At 36.9% G+C, this 21,042-nt stretch overlaps 1 protein-coding gene across 1 annotated transcript in view; it reads right to left on the bottom strand.

The window, feature by feature from the left end:
- Positions 1–21,042, bottom strand: part of SEMA3C (semaphorin 3C) — a 180,157-nt gene that overhangs the window by 25,511 nt on the left and 133,604 nt on the right. The window lies entirely within an intron of this gene.

Raw genomic sequence — 21,042 nt, forward strand, 5'->3', positions numbered from 1 at the left:
TAAATTCTGTTGAAAATGTTCTAAGAAGAATTAACTTGAACCAAATTGTACAGGAATTTACAACCAGAAATCATTTAGTGAGTAATATGATAAATTTCAAATCTCACATCTCAAGTTGGCTTCTCTTCCACAGGCACGAGTTACTCTGACATAAAAGATTTTATCTCATGTTTATAGTTTGTGTTTTATGAATCCAATGGAGTCAAAGTAATTCTTAATAAAGAATAAACTCAACTTTAAAACACTGTAAACTAAAAAATAAAAATCCACTAAATTAAAAACAATGTTTATACAAAAGAGCAAGACAGAGTTTGCCAGGATAATGCCTGAAATTTATAAGGATACAAAGTATAAGCACATAATCCTAGAAGTTGCAAAGCACTCTGTAATTGAAAATTCGCTTCTTAAACCATACTCAAAAAAAGTGAAAATAATAATAATCCAAAACATTTACAGGCTTTTAGTTTTAATCAAAAAGCTCTGAAATACCTGTTTTGTAGCTGCTTCCTTAGAATTACCCCGATAACAACTTAGATGATTTTCTTGAAAGATAAATAAAAATTAGAAGTGAAAAAACATTTGGAGATGCTGTGCAGAGACATGTCACAATTGAAAAGGGATGCATGTGGTTGGAGGTGTTCCTTAATTTCTACTAACAACCTATTGGAATTAGCAGTGGAAACTTCTAGGGAAATAAAACATACCAAAAAACGATCTGAAAGCCAGGAAACTGTGATAGCTAGGGCAAGATTTGTGTGTGCATGTGAGTGTGTGTGCATGTGTAAACGACCACACACATGTGCATGCATATATGTTCCTGTTGAATATTTATTGAATTAATCTGTAGGCCATGAAGGATGAGAGAAAACTCAGGAGGATACAGACGCAAAATCTTTGTTATACGGGCATGTTATCATAAAAAGCATGTTCTTTTTTGTGTTAACAAATCACATCAGTTTTATGGTTCCCTGCTGCAGTTTGTAAGAATCACTACCATTCTATGTGACAACAAAATCCACATTCTTTCTTCTTTGTTTGCAACTCTTTAAATTTTTTTATCTTTAATCATTATGGATATATAATAGTTGTACATATTTATGAGGTACATGTGATATTTTGATATATATATACAATGTTTAATGATCAAATCAGGGTAACTGAGGTACTCATTATCTTAAGCATTTATCATTTCTTTGTGTTAGGAACATTCCAATTCCAATCTTTTAGTTATTTTAAAATATACAATAAAGTTCTGTTAACTATAGCTGCCCTATGAAAAGAGACAGAGTAGAGGCTGTGTATAACACAGCTCCAAATAAAACGTAAAAACAGGTTTTGATTAGAAAGGTTCCAATAGATAAAACTATCAGCTCTGAAAAGAATTAAGTACTCTCAAATGATACAACTGACTCCATATTCCCCCAATGTTTCACTTACTATGACAGCAAAATTTTACAGAAATCCCCATTTTCTTCTGACAGGGCCCACAACAAACATACTTTATGTATACCATCTTTAAAATATTACACAAAGAAGGGCTATAAAGATGAGTTAATAAAAAGATAATGCAGGCCAGGCACAGTGGCTCACGCCTGCAATCGCAGCACTTTGGGAGGCCAAGGTGGGCGCATCACTTGAAGTCAGGAGTTAGAGACCAGCCTGGCCAACATGGCGAAACCCTGTCTCTACTAAAAATACAAAAAATTAGCCAGGTGTGGTGGCAGGCGCCTGTACATCCAGCTGCTGAGGAGGCTGAGGCATGAGAATCGCTTAAACCTGGGAGGCAGAGGTTGCAGTAGGCTGAGATAGTGTCACTGCACACCAGCCTGGGGGATAGAGCAAGAGTCTGTCCCCCCCACCAAAAAAAAAAGATAATGCAAAACCTGTTTTTTATCCATTTGCAATAAAAGTTACAATACTACTTTTAGTCATTTCTCTTTTCCTTTGTTATTTTTGGTTTTGACAGTAATGGGTCCCCTATATGAGGACTACTTCTGAGGTATCCTTGGGCTGTATCGTTTACTAATAATTAAGTAAGTAGCCTTAAGTTGTCTTCTATCCATTTTCACTCATTGATTCAACAAGAAAGTACTGAGTGAGTTCAGTGAGTTGGGCAGTATGCATGCAAACACACAGGCACAGGACTCAAGAGTTCAGAATCTAGAATTTATGGTTTTCTGAGAAGTAAGTGTGTTCCCATTAAAATGTTCGTCATTGAGAGATAGGCATTCCTGAATGGCCATAAAACTCCCAATTACTTATGTCCACAAAAAGCCATCTCCATGCCCTTTCGTTTGAAGATAATAATATACTTATCAAATGTCTTCCTTCTGGGGGTGGTGAGAATGGTATTCTCTGAATGTATTCACAACTATAAATCCTTTTTAGTGTTCTGTAGAATTGGGTTATTTTTACATCCTTGGGGAAAGCACCAGGCCTATGATATAGTTACAGTGAAGCTGTCACTTCTTTTTTCTTTAAACCTCACTTTGCTATTGTGTAAAACGTAAATAATAACCATGCTTTTCATAATGGCTATCTAAAAATCCATTAAGCTAAGGCTAAAGCCTAGCCAGAATCACTTCCCTTCTTTTGGCACTAACACCCTGACACAACTTTCGGAAACACCAACTACCTCATTTCGAGTCTACCTGGTTAAGGAATGGCTTACCTCTCTCCCAGCTCCAGGGAGGCCCACATGACGTAGGCCTGGCCAACAAGAGCATACCCTTGCCCCTGTGATTCACATAGGAACGGGCTAGAAACAAGTGAGGGCCCTGCCCTTCCCGGGAATGAGTTCAGTGAGACTCTTCTTCTTTCTGAAATCAGGAGCATCAAAGCTGGTAAATCTGGAGGTGCTGGAGCCATTCTTGCTACCACATGCAGAGACTTCATTTGAGAACAAGCAATGCACAGGAAAACAAAACTGAAAGGTGGTGAAATAAGTGCCTGACAACATGATATTAGTACAAATTCAGCTATGGCTGAGGCTGTGTTCTGGATTTCTCAGTTAAACGAAGAAAATGGTATTTTGTTTTAAGTAGTCTGAGTAAGGTGTGTGGTCACTTTCAGTTGAAAGAGTTCTGACGAATAAAAATTAAACAAATAAGACATGGAAATTGCTTAGCATGGTGTCTGGCACATCAATAACATTCTCAGTAAGTGGAAGTTATGTTTTAGCTTTAGCTCCATCATTGAGTACACTTTTGGACATGATTGTAGTCACTTTCTTTGACTGGATCTCAATTTTCTCATCTGTGAGGTATAGATAATAGAGATACTCTAAATACATTAAAGCATTGTGTTTATAAGCAAGACAAATCTGCGAAGTGATTTACATAATGCAACTCTATGCACAAAGATAACACAGCAGACTCATCAATCCATATGAGATATTTTTATTTTCTTTTGTTTTATTAAATCATTAAAGAAAATTTCCTAGACAGGCTTCCTTCCTACCTTATTTTATACTATCTAATTTTTTTTCTAATATAAGGAGCACAGCAATTATCTTTAAACCTTTCCACTGTCTCTGGCCAAGAGATCAGCTTGCATTTATAAGTACAGTAAGTGTTGGCTGTGGCAGGCAAGTGATCAAACACAGCTCACTACCAAGCAGGTCATTGGAATAGTCATTTGTATATCTATCTCCTGAGTCTTATGTAAACAGTCCTTAGGGAGTTTCCCTGGAAACTGATGTGCCAAACTGTCTGTTTTCCCCTGCACTTCTGGTTGCCTAGGGATTTGGGGCAACACTGCCTCCTTAATGAGATCTGGCCAGTCCCTTCCTCCTGGTTGCTAACCTATAAACGTATTCCAGTCAGGGCCAGCTTCATGGGTGTGTCACCCACAGTCACACAAGTTCCTGTGCTCTTAGTGCTCCTAGGTGTCAGTCTAGGCAGCCCTGTACATGATATTAGGGGTAAATTGTTGCGAAATAATTAGTTCTAGTATTAATTTATAGTAGTATTATAAAAGATAAAATCACCATATTTACTAAAAGGCATCTCTTCCCTTTTTATAATTTTCTGAAACGACTTGCTTATTAAAATAAGGAAACATACTTTGAAAGCCCGAAAAAGAACTGCAAAATCTTTGCTTGGCAAATGAATGCTTAATAGAGATGAGGGAGGTATGACTAGACATATCAATTATTAATTTCTATAATTATGTATTGATAATTGGCTGCCTTATTTTACATTAAAATACCCATTCCTAATACATTTATTTTCCTGTTAGGTAATCAAACTGCTGCTACAATCTTTTAATAGTGAGTTTTAACATTTCAGAATAAAACTGAATCATGAGTTATAAAATCTTTATTAGTTCACTGAATCTACTTTTAAAAGGTAGCATTCTATGCATGTGTATGCCCTTGTTACAAAAAAAATAAAGTATTTCTAAACTGAGCTATTTAGCACAATTCTCACGTTTAGCAGGGTTTCTCACATGGTGAGCTTTGAATTGGTAATTGGAAAGCTGTAACGTTGACACCTTCAGCCTCAGCCCTGGGGGCATGAGAGCCCCAGTTGGGCATCTCAAGTGTCTGTATTTGAGGGGAGGCCCTTAGAAAGGCTGTCTCAACAAAAGCCATCTAATCATCTTCCCAAGTGTGTTGATGCTAAAGATTTTATAGGGTCATATAAATTTGGAAGGACTGGGTTAAACTAGGTTAATTTTTTTTTTTTTCCCTGCAGAGCCTTTCAGAAAAGTTAACATTCTTTGTTGCATTATGAGGAAAATAGTGTACTCAGTGACTTTCAAGTTTATTTGCTGATACCATTAATTTCACTTGGCTCCTTAGCACCTTAGTCTGGCTTTCAGATTACCTCACTCAAAGTCACCTTCGGAGTTTACTAAAAATACAGATGCTGGTTCCCACATCATACCACAGACATAATTTCTGGAGGTGCTGCATATTAAATAAGCTTTAGAGAAGAAGCATGTGTTTGTTCAAACATTAAAGAATCATGAGAAACAAACAGTATAATTTTTTAAACCTATTTCATTTCTTGGTAGTTGTCTGTATTTAATCAAAGAGAAAGCTACCAAATTAGTTTTTAAAATATAAATATGTTACTTTTTTTCTATTTTTAGCTAAAATAACATATTTTCTACAACTATATTAAATTATTGACCTATTTGCAACATATTAAAATATTCAGGGGCAGTCTTCAGGCAGAATTTTAACAAATAATTTTCACATGGTTTGAAAATTAGAGTACATATATAATTTAAGAAATTGTAAAAATAATGATCTTCAGTAAAATGAATGATAAAGCCTAGAGTTGGCATAAAAATAAGGAAATAGACATTTTCAAATGCTTTTGGTAGAAATGTAATCAGGAAAATCTTTCTGCAGGGCAATATGGCCATTAACCATGATGGAGTAACTGATACTAGAGTACTTTCCTGTAGTAAGCAAATAAAAAAACTGGACACAATGTATGAGGCCATTCTTTTTAGGTAACAGCTAACAGGCAGTGCAAGACTAGAAGAAAGGATACTCACAAACTAATCTTCATGATCACCCCCCACTTTCTGTCTGGGAACAATCCCAACAGAGGTTCAGAGAGATTGTGTTCAAGCAGAGCATGGTGGTCCCACTAAGATGAGGAGGTAGATAGGAAAATGTGGGGCAGCAGAAAGAAGTCAATTCTGTGGTACAGAGTGTCAGAGAGAGGGAGGTGTCCAGAAAGTGGGTTTCAGAAATCCACGTGGAAACCCTCTGTGAGTCTGTGCTTGAGTCCTGGGCTGTATATGCAGGATGAGAGCACCAGAGGCTTACCAGATTGCAGTTGCTACTTGAGAAAGCTGTTCAGATAAATTACAGGTTTCGCAATTCTGGAAGAGGAAAGCTGGATGAAGTTGTTCTTGCTTCAGTCAGATCTCATTAACACCTTGTTAAAAACCGTGACATCCAGCTGACACAAGAAAGGCTGAGATTTTTAAAGTGTCATATTCTAGAGTAAGACCTAATTTAGGCCTGCCCTAACAAAACCCATAACCTAATCTGGTAAGACGTGGAAGGGAGAGATTTTGGAGTTTGAGTCCTGTAAAATTGGAGTGACATGCTTTAAGCATATGTATTCAAACAAAGAGTAGTACAAGTCCAAACAAGCGCAAAGCGATCAGCTAATAATAAAGTGCTTGCTATAATAAGAATGAACACCATCAGAGGAAGAAAACAGAACTCAAGCCCAGGGCATTATCCATGATTTCCAGGATTCAACAACATAATTCATTATATATAAAAAAGAGAGAAAACAGGACCAAGAGTCAAGAAGAACAAAGTTGAGATAAACCAGATGCTGGGCTTAGCAAATAACAGCTTTAAAGCAGTTATTGTAATTAGTATAAATATGTTCAAACAATAAAACAAATATATTCAAAAACTAAAGGAAGGCATGGTTTCAACAAATTAACAGACAGGAAAATTCAGAAAAGAAATAAAGACTATCCGCCAAACAAGATGGAAATTTTAGAACTAAAAGTATAATAACAGAAATAAAATATTAACTCCATGGGTTTAACAGCAGATTAAAGTATTAAGAGTTGAAAGAGAAAACAGTCAATTAACTTGAAGACAGATTACAGAATTTATGCAATTGGAAGAACAGAGGGAAAAAAGATTGAAGGAGGTGAACAGACCCTCTTGGCCTGTGTATTATCACATGGTCCAACATATATGTGACTAGAGTTTCACAAGAAGAATAGAGAGATTGGAGAAGAAAAATACTTGAAAAAATAATGGCCATACACTTCCCAAATTTGATGAAAAACATTACATTATAGATATAAGGATTCATTAATAACTAAGCTGAAGAAATGTTAAAGGAGTCAAACCCTGGCATATTTTATGTAAACTGCTGAAAACAAATCATAGAGAAAAATTCTTGAAAGGAACAAGAGAGGCCGGGCGCGGTGGCTCAAGCCTGTAATCCCAGCACTTTGGGAGGCCGAGACGGGCGGATCACGAGGTCAGGAGATCGAGACCATCTTGGCTAACATGGTGAAACCCCGTCTCTACTAAAAGTACAAAAAATTAGCCGGGCGTGGTGGCGGGCGCCTGTAGTCCCAGCTACTCGGAGGCTGAGACGGGAGAATGGCATAAACCCGGGAGGCGGAGCTTGCAGTGAGCCGAGATCGTGCCACTGCACTCCAGCCTGGGCGGCAGAGCCAGACTCCGTCTAAAAAAAAAAAAAAAAAAAAAAGAAAGGAACAAGAGAAAAAATACATTGTCATGAGAACAAGGAACATAATTATTGGTAAGTTTTAATGAGAAACAAGGGAGGCCAAGAAGATAATGGAATGACTTTTTTTTTTTTTTAATGCTGAAAGAAAAGACAAGTGAACCCACAATTCTATATCCACAAAAATACTCTTTTTAAAAAAGTGAAAACAATCAATAAAAGCGTGGAAAGTTTGTTGCCTGCAGACCTCCTGCATTTGGAGAAATTTCTAAAGGATGCCTTTTAGTATGAAGGGAATTGGTACAAAATGGAAACTCCAAAAGGAATGAGAACCCGGTATGGCTCTCTTTTTGTGAGTGCTAACTGGTGTGCAGGTAGAAGCTTCGGAACTGCTACAGATATTTGAGAACATGGTAAAAGCTGAAATAAGAACAAAGCTGACCCATTTCGGAAAATCTTAGTGACAGAAAAGTAAAACTATCTACTCTAAAAAAAAATAAATAAAAAAGTCAAACAGACCTATATGTGGTATCTTACAGAGTATTAAAAAATCAGTATTTTTAGTCTATTAAGTAGGGAATTATATTCTATTTTTAATGCAGGCCCATTATCTTTTATCTACAATTGTAAAACTCACAAGTTTGTTTTCTCTTTTCTTAAATTTCTTTGGTGGCAAAATCTGTCCTTACTTGAACTAATTTGGTCATAAAACCTGACCTGCACTGACTTCAGGCTATTTATGGTGGTTGTTTTTTTACACATGGTTTGAAGATTTCTGTTTCACTGCAGAAATAGTACTGTGCATTATTACAGGGTGTGGTCCCAGGTTCTGCAAGTCATTTTACCTAATATATATGAATACATTACTATTCAACTACTTCTGAATTCTGAGGCACATTTGGTTTCAAATAAGGGAATATGAACTGTAATTGCTTTTCTTTTTTAAAAAAATATTTTCTAGATCCGTTTTACAATGAGCATATGTAACTTTGGCAATAACAATTTAAGAGACATAGTTAAGTGAAGCTATAGACTGAAATGTATGTTCCTGTTTTTACTAAAATGATGAGTGTACATCCTCAAAAGCAGATCTACAAAGATGACTTTACTAAATCAGGATACCACTATGTCTGCCCAACAGTTATGTTAGAAGGAATACAACTAATTTGTACTGTTCCCCCACATGCTGAACACCACGTATGTACAAGACCATGCTCTATGAAGGTTCTCTTTTTGCAGTTATCAATGGCCCTCAGGAGTAGATAGCGATTGCTCATTAACACACCAGTTAATGGCAGTCCCTACAACACTGCCAAGCAAATTACAAAGAGAAAGAAAATACACCTCCTTCTGAATCTGCAACAAATGTCCTCTATTTCCATTTTATTCATTCTCGTTTTGCACTTGCAAACAGTATAGAGTAAAACCTGCCAACTGTAATCCTTTGTTTCTTTATAAAATGTGAGCACAGTATTTGCCCTACACACCTGACAAGGCTGTTCAAGATCAAAGAAAAGAGTCTATGTGAACCTTTCTTGTAAATTCTACAGATTGTAACTAATTTTACTCCCCACAGTCTGAAACTGCCTTTCCTATTTGCCTCTTCACCTATTGCATAAATTATTTATATACTTTTGTTATACACCAGTGCTTTTACTTTTATCTACAAATTCCAAACGAAAGAAATGCCACCAACATATTACAACGGATTCATCTATGATGTCACTGAAGTTTTAAAAATATATACATTTTTTGCCTTCAGCTTTTCCTGATATAGTGGGTACTCAAATGTAGTTGATACTGGAAAATAATTGCATGCATATTGTTCATTACCATTTGTATTGCTTACAAGTATCCGAGCTCTGTCAAAGGAGATGCATTTTTTTTGGTTCACCGCTTATGTCTAGTGAACAGAACAGTATTGGACATGTGACAAACATTCAAAATACTTATTAAATGCATAGATATATACTAATATATATGATATACATCATAGATATGTGATTGATTTCAAAAATAGATATTATATAGGTAAGTGTGTGTATGTATCTATTGAATGCTTATTAATTGCTAGGTTGTACATTCAGGCTTATACATATTTTATCTCATTTGGTCTTTAAAGTAAACCTATAAAGTCTACTGTAAAGTTCTCCTATAAGGAAACTGGGCTTAGAGATGTTACACAATTTCCTCAATGTAATACAACTGATAAGTGATAGAGGGCAGGATTTAAACTTGAATGCCAAAATATATTCCCTAATTCTTCATCCAGGGATGACATTAAAAACCATTCTAATAAATTACTCTTTTGGGGTTTTTGTTTTGTTTTGTTTTTTGAGACGGAGTCTGGCTCTGTCACCCAGGCTAGAATGCAATGGCACAGTCTCGGCTCACTGCAACCTCTGCCTCCTAGGTTCAAGCAATTCTCCTGCGTAAGCCTCCCGAGTAGCTGGGATTACAGGTGCATGCCACCACACCCGGCTAATTTTTGTATTTTTAGTAGAGATGGGGTTTTGCCATGTTGGCCAGGCTGGTCTCAAAACTCCTGACCTCAGATGATCCACCCGCCTCGGCCTCCCAAAGTGCTGGGAGTACAGGCATGAACCACTGTACCCAGCCTTGTATTTGGTTTTATACAAGGTTTTGGAGAAGTCACAACCAAAATTAGAAATCTCTTGATGTTCCCATATGTTGATCTAGATTTTTATAGGTGCACACACATGCTTGCATCCATCATGGCTGTAGAAAGTTTCAGAGTTAAACCTTCAGGCAGGTTAAAGTTGAAAGAGAAATCTTAAGGCCAGTGGTTTTACTAAACTAGAAAGTATATAACGAATGACTAAGTTATGTTTTAATTGAAACATACCAAAAAAGCAGAAAACAATAAAATGTTCCCCTTTAAGATTTGGCCTAATACTTTATTTATTCAACTAAGGTGTCTGTCCTCACAAAAATATCTGCTATATCTAATGTGTCAAAAAGTGTTCAGTAAGTTTGTATATTCTGGTTCTAGAAGCAAATTTTCTCTGTGAGGGTTAAAAGAAACACCATAGTACAGTATTAGCTCAAGTGATAATCCACCAAAAAAGGAATTACTACCATTATTTCCTGTGATATAGCTAAAGAATATTCACATAGGGCCTCAGCAATCACTGAAATTAATGTTTTAGGACTTTGTAAATTACTTAAAATTACATATCACGTTTTAGTATTCCTGTTTCATTACATTAAGAATTGTCTCTGGCCGGGCGCGGTGGTTCAAGCCTGTAATCCCAGTACTTTGGGAGGCTGAGGTGGGCGGATCACAAGGTCAGGAGATTGAGACCATCCTGGCTAACCCGGTGAAACTCCCTCTCTACTAAAAAAATACAAAAAACTAGCTGGGCAAGGTGGCGGGTGCCTGTAGTCCCAGCTACTCGGGAGGCTGAGGCAGGAGAATGGCGTGAACCCTGGAGGCAGAGCTTGCAGTGAGCTGAGATCCGGCCACTGCACTCCAGCCTGGGCGACAGAGCGAGACTCCATCTCAAAAAAAAAAAAAAAAAAAAGAATTGTTTCTATTTATATTTTAATTTCAGATAAACTGACACACCTTCAATAATGCAGGCTTATTATGTAAGTTTTTACTAATCCTACACAAAGGATGCAACAACTACATTTCCAAAGATGTAAATTCAGGGCTAACCTTCTCTATTTAATCCTTTATTGTTTGGGGAGAAGAATTACTCATCTGGGATTTATGAATTGTATGGTCACTCAACCTGTTTTCTTGCACCATTTTTTATCATAAGATAGGTTCTTCTGTGTTAGTTTTCAAAGTTTAAACCACATACATAAACTGGCTTTGAATATCTATCTACATTTCTAGGTGCCTGGGTAAGGAAAACATCTTTCCTCTCAGAATGTGGTCATCAAACAACCCATTTACTTGCATTGTCAACCTCTTCCTACTTCTTTCTGTTCATGTCTCAGGTCTTTCCATCTGGAATGGTTATTCTCCTGGCAAATGTTACTAGTGTGTAAGAAGATAGGATGAGGAAAACAACCTACTACCAGGGCACTCAGCTATAACTGTGCCATGTCTGATGATCTTGACCACTGCATCTTCCTTCCTTTCAGTGTTTGTTCTTAAGACCGCCACAATATCACATTCTTTTATTCTCCTGTTACTTGTATGATCACTCTCCATTTTCTTGGTAAATATTCTTTATTTTCCCACCCCTTAAATGAGCTCCAAGAGTTAAATCCTTATCTGCAGAGTCTCCTAGAGTGACTTCAAGCATTTTCATGGATTCAGCTAACACCTACATTGCTAATGACTCCCAGATCTCCAGCTCTAGCACAGTGCTCTCTATAACACCCTCTTTGACTTACCTGTCTGAATTAGTCCACCAAATCTTCAACTTGTTGTGAGACAGAACAGAGCTTGAATTTAATTACTGTTCCTACTAGCTTTGCCATCCTAAGCAAGCATTTAATGTCTCAAAGCCTCAATTTACACAACTGTAAAATGGGGATAATGATTTTCATTGGGTTGCTGTGGAGTTTTAATGAAATAATGTACTTGAAGTGATCAATTTAGACTCTTATGCATAGTAGGTCAAAGGAGGAGGTAAGTGTGCCATTTATTAACAAAAATGAATTCATCACTCTCCAAATCTGATTGCTGATTCTCTCTTACCTTGATCAGTCAAGGGTATTTCTTTCCACCATTTGCCAAGTCATAAATCTATGAATCAAGCCACAAATCAATTTTTTATCATCAGGTCCTTTCTTTCTCCCAAATACTTTTTAGACCAGATAATGTCATTTCTAATCCCTGTCTTAATTTAGGCTCTCATCATTTCTTACCTATAACTTATAAAGAGTCTTATTTTCTTTCCTCTGTCTTTAATGTATCCTCTACAACATTGTAAAAATGATCTACCTAAAAACGTGTATGGGTCATGGCTGACACACTCTAAGGTGACCCTCAATGAGTCATGCTCTTGTATAACTCCTCCTCTTGAGTGCAGGTAGAACATGTGACTTGCTTTTAAGCAACAGAAAAATATAAAAGTGATGGTATGTCAATATCAAGATTATGATTATATGACACCCCACCTCAGCAGATTGAAGTGAGAGACTCTACTGGCCTTGAAGAAGCAAACAACCACATTTTAAAAAGCCAATGAGGAGATTTATGTGCAAAAACCTGTGGGTGGCCTCAAGGAGCTAAGGACCTTACTTCTGCAAAAGTAAGGAACTGAATTTTGCCAAAAACCAGGTGGGTTTGGAAGAGGGCCTTGAACTTTAAAAAACAATTGTAGCCTGGCTAAATTTTGTTGTGAGACCGTGATCAGAGAGGCTAGCTAAGCAATCATCTTTGGGAGCTGTAAGATAATAAATGTATGTAGCCTTAAGCCACAAATTTTGTAGTAATTTGTTATACAGCAATAGAACACTATCTCAAATATGTATCAGGCAGCCACTCCCATGCAAAATAAATATTTATTGAATTGGATTAAATTCTCTCCTCCATTGAGTCAAGAGATTCTTAAAGGAAAATGATGTTGCCATTTTTCTTTATATATCGTAAGTCCTGGAATGCAATAATCTCAATAAATTCTAATGACTGAATAAATGATATCTTTGTGATATATTACTATGTTATTCTATACTGGTAGAGAAAAGCTCTAGAACATAACATGTTATCTTTTTGCATAAATCATTAAGGACATTTCCCGAGTTTTAAAACATCAGAATTGATTAATCTTTATTTTAAAAATTATTCAAAGAAGCATAGATTAAGTTATAACTCAAAAGCTAGTTGTCTTAAGCTTCTATTGCTGTCATGAACAAATTACTACCAATTTAGTGTCTTAAAAACACACGTTAAAGGCTGGGCGCAGTGGCTCATGCCTGTAATCCCAGCACTTTGGGAGGCCGAGGCGGGCAAATGGCTTGAGCCCAGAAATTCAAGATCAGCCTGGGCAACGTGGAGAAACCCCATCTCTACTAATAAGAGAAAAATTAGCCAGGTGCGGTGGTGTGCACCTATAGTACCAGATACTCAGGAGGCTGAGTTGGGAGGATCACCTGAGCCCGGGGTACGGAGATTGCAGTGAGCTGAGATCACATAACTGCACTCCGGCCTGGGCCGCAGAGTGAGACCCTGTCTCAAAAACAACACAAATTTATTATCTTAGAGTTCTGTAAACTAGAACGCCATCACAGGTCTCACTGCACTAACAAAAGATTTTGAGAGGGCTCCTTTCTGGATGCTTTAGGGACAATGAATATACTTCCTTGCTTTTTCCGGCTTCCAGAGACCACCTGCATTCCTTGGCATATGGTCTCATTCCTCCGTCTCAAAAGCCAGCTAAGTCACGTTTCTCTGACACTTCTTCCACTATCACATCTCTAACAATGGCCAGGAAAGCTCTGCTTTTTAAGGACTCATGTGATTAGAATGGGCACACCCAAGCAATTCAGGAAAATCTCCCCATCTCAAAGTCTATAACATTAAACATATCTGCAAGTTCCTTTTCGCAAGTAGGATAACATGTCCCCAGTTACAGAGATTAGGACATAGAGATCTTTTGGGACAGAGGCATTATTCCGCCCGCCCCATTAGTGGAAGAGAAGAATAAGAATGCAACTCACTGTAACACATACGACTCTAATACCACAGACTTCCTCAGAAACTCTGTTTTCAGATCTTTTCATTCCAACTTATACTACATTTCACATTCTAAAATGAAACATTTCCTTCTATTTTCCAGAATTTGAACTTTTCCAAGTTCAATAAAAAAATTCAAAAGTCAGCTTTCTGCAAAAACCACCACAACTGGCAGCTATAGCCTTCCTATGGATACTCACATAGGGAAGGCCTGGCCTGACTGAGCAGCAGGCTGTGAATTCTTCTCCTCGGGACAAAGCCTGCCAAGTCTGCCTCAGGGAAACTTGGCAGCACATCAAGAACAAAAACTTAGTGTGGCCATTTATTCCTGACAAACAGACAATAGACTGCATCATTTAATGTCTTCAGGCTAGAAAATTTTTCTTACATTCATATCACTAGAGGGTTACATAGGGGCAACACCCAGGGATAAGGTCTGACTGTAATTGTTTTCAAGTCATCTAGAGAAACATCAGGGTTTCGGTAGTAAATGAGCCAGCGTTGCAGAGCGAATCACTGCCCTCTGTCCTCCTGCTGAGAGCCACTAGGTCCTTGCATGATACTCTAAACTCTCCAAATATATGCAGAATCCATTTTAATTAAGGAAACAAAAACATGCCAAAGAGTTTGATGGGTGTTTTGGTGAGCGTGTAAGACATTTTGAATATAGCTATGAGTCCCATTTTAACACAAATTGTAAATGGGCAAAAATTTAGTGATACATCAAAAATGAAGGTAAAGTTCTACTCCCTTTTCACATCTTCCCCTCTTGCCCCAAATTTTTATCTCCTTTCTTCCTAGGCAAAATGTAACTGACATAAACATATCAAATTCATAGGTTAAATTCGAGCACATAGGTTAATTCACACAAAAATTCAGTCTGTTCCAAGGTGCAGTTCGTCCAAGTCTTCTCTGTCATCTTGTAAGATGAATCTTGTTCACGTGTAAGACTTGGTAACAACATATGGATGGGTTAAAATGAGTGATATCATTCAAACAAAGCAATGTCAATGCTAATGTGGAATGTCAACACATCAGGGATATCATCATGATATATGTAGATGAAACATTTAATTCATAGTAAAATGAGAAAATACAAATGAACTTCATTTAAGGAAAAAATGTAAAGTAGTCATGGTAAATGAGGTAAAAATGTGAAAAGAATAAATATTCAATATATGAAATCAGACAGCATGGGTTTATATTTTGGTTGTATTACATATTGACTACTATCTCTTTGATCTTAACTTATCTGTGATTCTGCCCAAAAACAACGACAAATAATAAATGCAACTCACTCATTCAAATAATGTCTATTGAGTGGCTACTGTGAGTGATGCACTAGTCTAGGTACTAAGGATACAGCAATCAATCAATGAAACCCATATCCCTGCCCTCCATGGCACCTACATTCTTACAATTCTTCATATGATATTTATAAGGGTTGGATGAGATTATTTAGCATTCCTGGAAAGAGATAAGCACTGCAAATAAATTTAATTAGCATCATTATAATAGCAATAAAATATTTTAGGAATCTGTAAATATATATTTATTTGCCTAAGTCAGAATACTAAATAAATGGGTAATTTGAGCAGACTAGAACCAATTATTATATATAATAACATATATATAACACATTATACGTATATATTCTTTATACAATCATTATATGAGATTTTACACTGTTCTTAAAATAACAGGTGTCCGAAGAGTAGCTTAAAGAAAAATAATTCTGCTTTTTGAAACAAATTTTTTCAGCAATGAGCCCTATTTTTATTTTTAATAAGTTCTCTTTTTAAAGTAAAATGTAAATGACAACATTTGCCTCTAGATTAGCATTCACTCAGGGCTATGTTCCTTTCTTTCCCTGTCTCTTCACATAACCCTCTTTGCTACTCTTCTACATGATCAAGTAGTCATGACACCGTGACTTATCATCTATCTCCCATCAATTCAGCCATCGTTCCACTCTGCTCCATTAGTATTTCCTGCTGTGAAAATCCCTGTAGAATCTATGGTAAACTCTCAGAGGTTTCCACGTTCTGCTTTGGAAAGCAGTGACTCACAATGTTATTAAAAATCAGTAACTTACAAAGGGATTTTTCCTTACGCCAAAGCAAAAGAGACGTCTAGACATCATCCTCAGAGTGACATTCACGCACAACTTCCATCTGACAGTCATCGCTTCTGAACTCACATGCACTGCTCCAGTTATCAAATTTTACATGGGGTATTTTAAGGAGTTCTTTAAAAATCAAAATTCCTGGCTCTGCAGTTCATTAAGTGTGCCATTCCAAGAGATGCAACAGCCAGAAATGGTTAGTTACTATGAAGGCAGTTATCCTCTAATGCTACAAGGCAAGCATTTTAAAGCTTTATTCAAATATGTGACACACACTTCAAAACTCCACACTTTCAGAGGACTTCCTGGAACTAATATTCCAACTTAGTACTCCTCCAGTTAAACGGAAGCTAATAAGAAGCATGAAACAGTATACACTATATAAGAATGTTAGCAGAACACCACATGTATTGACTCTACATTAAAAAATCATAATAGCATTAAGTCATCCTAAACCTCTAACATCCATTTGTAAGAATACTCTCACTCTTTCATCAAAAACCATAAGTCATTCTGATTCATATATAGTGCTAAAAATAAAAATTTTACAGAATGTTTCTGAACCTGACCCAGACACTTAAATATTTTCATAACTCCAGAAGCAAAAGGAAAACCAGCAAAAATCTCTTGACTGTGTAACACAGTCTGCTTTGAACAAACGGCCTGGATGTAAGCAGTAGGTGGCAAAGTTAAAACAGAAATGTTAATCCTATGAGAACCCTTGCCTGCTGTTTTATAGCCCTTCCTCAAGATTAAAAAAAAAAGAGAGATAAAGAACATAAAAACACCTATAGCCCTAATACTACAGAATAAAAGGAAGCGCTGATTTTAAAATACATGTTTTCAATCTGTGATTTTTTTTTTTTTTATAGACAGTAGTATCAGGAATGGGTGGGAAAATAAATAAATATAGTTTCCAGTTTAAATTTTAACAAAGTAGCAGCAGTTTTTCTTTACTCAAGATAAAAGAAGAAACAATTTTGGGTAACATTATGAATTACTTTATTATATCTACATATTAGAAAATAGCTTCTTGAAGAAGTATTAATTTTTAAAAAATTTACAATGATCAACCAAAACAGTAACAAGCAAGCTTTTCCTATAAAAGGCCAAAATATATATATTTCTGGCTTGGCTGGCTACAAGGTCTCTGCGGCAACTAATCAACTCTGCTGCTGTATTACAAAAGCAGCCACAGACGAAATGTAAATGAATGGGTATGGCTATATTTTAATAAAACTTTCTCTATGGACATTGAAATCCAAAAATCATATAATCTTCACTGCTCATGAGATATTCTGCTTTTTATTTTTTCAACCACTTAAAAATGCAAAACAACATTATTAGTGTATGTACCATACAGAACATACAGTGGGCTAGATTTGGGCCACAGGTTATATTAATAGTTTGACAACCCATAGACTAGATAGCAATAATGAAAACCATAAGAAATAAAAGGTCAGAGGACAAAGTTCACTTTTCCTTCCTTCCTTCCTTCCTTCCTTCCTTCCTTCCTTCCTTCCTTCCTTCCTTCCTTCCTTCCTTCCTTCCTTCCTTCCTTCCTTCCTTCCATCCTTCCTTCCTTCCTTCCTTCCTTCCTTCCTTCCTTCCTTCCTTCCTTCCTTCCTTCCTTCCTTCCTCCCTCCCTCTTTCCCTTCCTCCCTCCATTTTTTCTTTTCTTTTTAAATTAATAAATTAATTAATTTTGCTTGATATCTGGCAACACAAAAAAATAATCCAATACAGTTTGATGGAAGTAGAAGGTCAGTATCTCAAATTCATCCAGAGTTGTATACGATAATGGTACTGGGCTAACAGTTACCAGGCACAGAGCCCACACATCTACCATGGAGATTCTATAAGCTACAAAATCATTCATAATATTCAAAGTGAATATCATTACATGGAATCCTATTTGCATTCCAATGAACTGTCACATAAGTTTCCCCTATGGCATCTTCTTTGACAAATAATGTCTTCATTGAATTCCCCTGAATTTTCTATGATGATACAGAAGAAAAGACAAAAGAGAAACTTGCTTCACTGTGCCAATAACTGGAGCATCATCATTAGTTTATAATAGCTGAAGGGTTGTCTGACACTAGGGAACCTGGAAACACCCTAGAAATGTTATATCCTTTCCAAGACAAGTTAGATACATAATGCCGGGAAATCCTGGGACAATGACCTGTGATTCTCCCCCAAAAATGCTATTTTGTCTCTTTTAGTTATAAACAGGAAGAGAGAACTCTCTTTGGGAGAAATTTCACCAGCAAACCAAGAACTACTTGAGCAGTAGTTTTTTGTTGTTGTTTTTTTTTTCTTTTTTTTTTTTTTAGACGGAGTTTTGCTCTTGTTGCCGAGGCTGGAGTGCAATGGCACGATCTTCGCTCATCACAACCTTCACCTCTCAGGTTCAAGCGATTCTCCGGCCTCAGCCTCCCTAGTAGCTGGGATTCCAGGCATGTGCCACCACACCCGGCTAATTTTGTATTTTTAGTAGAGGCGGGGTTTCTCCATATTGGTCAGGCTGCTCTCAAACTCCGGACCTCAGGTGATCCGCCAGCCTCAGCCTCCCAAAGTGCTGGGATTACAGGCGTGAGCCACCGCTCCCGGCCACAGTAAATATTTTATACCAATATACTGGTTCCTAGAGACTCAGATAAATTGAAATCATTGTTTAAAAATTATAATGCAGCCTGTAATGACAGTAAGGTCCAGTGGCTAAGTACGTTACCATCTCTTCAGTAAGATGCTGTTGGCAGGGGCATTGCCACAGCACACACTTTCCTATTAGGATGGGATCCTCAAGAGACTCCTGTGGCTTTGTAAGCAATCATCAGTGCAGCTTCCACTACAATTAAAGACATATGCCTAAATATTGTTTTTGAAAATGACACAAGTGTTTAAATACCAAAATAAAAATTCTATGAAAATGGTGCCAGAAACTTATGTGGTAAGAAAAGCCAAAGAATTTGTGCAAAAGTATGCTTCTTACTGTCTTCTATGAATAAACACTGCTGAACAGTTCATAACGGCTTCAAATTCCACCCATGAAATCTACATCTTTTATGTAGAAAATACAATTATTTCATGTAGATTTTCATGAAAAAAAAAAAAAACTTAGTTGTGGCATCAAAGTCCACCTTTAAGGCAGGCCTCACAAGAGAAAAAAAACAGCCACCTTTTCTGGGTAATATGAGACATTATGAAGAGGTAATATTCCAAATTACCACACAGCCTCAGGAAAAAGAAAACTGTTTTTCTAACACAAACTCTACGCTGAATGATTGAGCTAAGGCTAAAAGCAAATCTTTGTAGTCACTTACATGAAGGCTGTATCTATAGAGAACAAACCTTATATGTGAATGAAGATTAGCTTTTACAGTCACATTTATGAATTCATATTACATGAGTAACAATGGACATAGTTATGATTTTCAATTTATCTTGACAAATATTTATTGAGCTTATCAGGTACTGTGATGTGCCTAGAGAGAAATTATATAGCAAAGAGAGATAGAACTTTGAGAGGAATGCTCAGTAATGAATACAAATATGGGAGATTGGATTAACTGCTGGGTGGAGAATTTTCAAACAGGATAAATTGAGTTTGAAGCATGATGTTTGAAATGTTAATGGGTTATACAATGTGTGTTATCTAACAGTCAACTGTACATGAAAACACTGAGCATAGGTAATGGTAAGGAATAACAATATACATTTGGGATTTGTTTGCACAGAATGGATAATTGAAGCCAAGTGAATGAATGAGATGGACATGGAGTATCTTAAAAAAGGGGACCATAAGGCCAGGTGCGGTGGTTCATGCCTGTAATCCCAGCACTTTGGGAGGCTAAGGTGGGCGGATCACGAGGTTAAGAGATCAAGACCATCCTGGCCAACATGGTGAAACCCCGTCTCTACTAAAAATACAAAAATTAGCTGGGCATAGTGGCACGCACTTGTAATCCTAGCAACTTGGGAGGCTGAGGCAGGAGAATATCTTGATCCTGGGATGCAGAGGTTGCAGTGAGCCGAGATCGCACCACTGCACTCCAGCCTGGGCAACCTAGCAAGACTCTATCTTAAAAAAAAAAAAAAAAAATGGGGGGGGACCACAGACAGAACCTCAAGGAATACCCACATTCATGGGCAGGAGGAAGCCAGCTAAGATGGAACCACTAGGAAGAGAGGAGAATCCTCTGACACATGACTGAAGCAACAGGTAAAGTGAGATTCTCCAATGCCAACTGATGCAAATAGGAGACAGAGGTATTTCAATGGTTAAAAGCCTGTATTTTTCTTATCATGAGACCATGCAAGACCTTGGCAAAATCTGCAAAACAGCAGAGGTGGAAGTGGGTGAAGACAGATATCTAGTTTCATAACCTGGTAAGGCTTCTAAGTTGAGGATTCAGTGGAGGATGAAATGGAAGAATCAAGTGAGTAAGAATAACAAAAGTCCTGGAGATGGTAGGATGAGATACAAATTGAGAGCAGCGTGAGGAACAGTTATTCTAGGAAGGAAGGATTATTCCTCAGCTGTCAGGCAAGCAAAGAGAGGACGAGTGAAAACTCAGATATGTCCAACTGTGGGAAAGGATGCCAACCTAGGATGCCAAAAAGGATAACAAATGTAGTAGTACATTTTAGAAGATTCTCAGTCTCAGACCAGTAAAGCTGAAATTACATGAAAATGAAACATTCAGATATGCGGTTTTTAAGAATAAAAAAAGGATAAAATAAAATCCTTATCTTAGCACACTTTGGAAATTTTATTTAGCCAAGAAAAAGTATCCAGATCTTAAACTGATTGAAGTACGATTGCAATTTATCCCTTAATCCAGAACACATATTCCACCACGGCCATATTTTATAATGACTTTTACAGATGTGTTGTCTATTTCCTAATAAACTACCTAATTCATAAAGTAGTTCTAAGATTACAATAAGACATTATTGTAAGGAGGGTTATTGTAAGTGAAGAGATTTCATCAGTTCCTGTAAGGTAGTTAGGGATGTTTGAAATAGATTTTAAATTACCGCCTGACCAACAAGCCAGG

Source organism: Rhinopithecus roxellana, chromosome 6 (assembly GCF_007565055.1).
Source record: "Rhinopithecus roxellana isolate Shanxi Qingling chromosome 6, ASM756505v1, whole genome shotgun sequence".
Taxonomy (NCBI): Eukaryota; Metazoa; Chordata; class Mammalia; order Primates; family Cercopithecidae; genus Rhinopithecus; species Rhinopithecus roxellana.